Source organism: Fukomys damarensis, unplaced genomic scaffold (genome assembly GCF_012274545.1).
Source record: "Fukomys damarensis isolate Sample0158 unplaced genomic scaffold, DMR_v1.0_HiC HiC_scaffold_22, whole genome shotgun sequence".
Classification (NCBI taxonomy): Eukaryota; Metazoa; Chordata; class Mammalia; order Rodentia; family Bathyergidae; genus Fukomys; species Fukomys damarensis.
This window is the reverse complement of record NW_022900934.1, coordinates 28,313,868-28,315,451: the sequence shown is the minus strand read 5'-3', so window position 1 is coordinate 28,315,451 and position 1,584 is coordinate 28,313,868. Positions and strand designations below refer to the sequence as shown.

General features: G+C 52.7%; 1 protein-coding gene across 1 annotated transcript in view; it reads left to right on the top strand.

The window, feature by feature from the left end:
• Window positions 1-1,090: 1,090 nt before the first annotated feature.
• Window positions 1,091-1,584, top strand: part of Tmem74b (transmembrane protein 74B) — a 16,515-nt gene continuing 16,021 nt past the window's right edge. Inside the window, exon 1 of the mRNA XM_010612909.3 lies at window positions 1,091-1,192. The gene's annotated coding sequence lies outside the window, so the exon portion shown is untranslated. The remainder of the gene's footprint in view (window positions 1,193-1,584) is intronic.

The window sequence follows — 1,584 nt, the reverse complement described above, 5'->3', positions numbered from 1 at the left end:
CTCTTGATGTAGAGCATGGCCACCTGGCTGAGGTAACCAGGTATGTCAGGGTTCTCCACTATAAATTCAGTTTCACTCTCCATCTTGTAACTTGGAAAGCAAGTTACTATGCAAGCCATACTTCAGGATTCAGGGGTTATGACCTCCTTCCTTGGGGACCAAGTAGGCACCTATTTGGAATTTTGCATGGGAAATTTATCTCTCCTCTTCATTTACTCATTTATTTGTTCAGTTATTTATATCAGTATGAACACATAGATATTTATTTCTTTTTTTGTTTTGTTTTGTTTTTTTGAGACAGGGTCTCACAATTGTAGTTGAGACTGACCTGGAACTCACAATGTAGCCGAGGCTGGTTTCGAACTCGCAGCGATCCTCCTGCCTCAGTCTCCCGAGTGCTGGGATTACAGGCGTGTGCTACCACGCCCGGCTTTATTTCATATTTTGTTACAACCCAATATTACTTTATTTTGTTGTTTAAATTTTTCATTATGGCCATTGAGAGTTCTTTAAATTGCCCTATGTCCTTTGACATCCCCCCCATCAGTGTGTGTGTGTGTGTGTGTGTGTGTGTGTGTGTGTGTGCGCGCGTTGAGCTTTTAAAGATTTCCTGGTACTATAAGATACTCCAGGCTCATCTTCTATATTTGCTGATATTGACAAGTAAACAAAGGTCAAATTTACTTGCAAAAGGGGAAACGTTTGGTTATTCCAAATCTCTATGTCTCCTTGAGTTTTGTGCACTGGGCCCCTCACTTTCCTTAGCACACCTTTCCTCTCTGCCTTTTCAAGAAAAGAGCGGAGACAGTCATCCTACTCACTACCTATTCACCATACCTCCATGCTGGGGTCTGTGGGATATAGCTTGGGCCCTGTTCTCCAGGAGCTGCCATCTGATGGAGCAGGCTGCCCTTCAACAGACAATCACATCAGAGATAAGGGCGCTAATGCAGACGACAGGAAAGCCCAGATGAGCGGCCGCTGGGGGTGGGGGGGTGGGGTGAGTGTCGGCCGGTGAGCTTCTCAGCAGAGGCATTGCAGCTGGGCCTCAGAGAGTGGCTTTTGTGACCCCGGCTACATCCCAGAACATTCTTGTCCCACAGACCAGGGACAGAGGCTCCCCAGACGCTTTCTTTCAGCCTTCAGGTGGCGCCTTTGTGCCATGGAGCCCGACGCGCCAGTGATTCTGGACGTGTGTATCTCAGAGGGGTCAGATCCTACCCGGGATCGTGCGTATGCGTATGCGCGCGCGCGCGCGCGCGCGTGTGTGTGTGCGTGTGTGTGTGTGCAGGGGAGAAGGGGCAGGGAGAGGGCGGGCACCTGAGCTCGGCGCAGCAGGGCCTCCTCGTGGCTGAGGAGGGGTCTTCAGCCCCTCCCCCAGCCTGGTCCCCGAGACCCGGAACCACGGGTTCCGAGCCCAGGTTCAACCATCCCGGCGCAGGCAAGATAGATAAGCCCCGAGAGGAGGGAGAGGAGGAGGGACGCGCATCCCCCGCACTCCCCCCAGTCCTTCACCCCTCTCCCTGTGCTTCCCGGCGCTAACTCTCCGAGCGCCCTCGCCGGCCGCGGGCGCGGCGCTGGAGA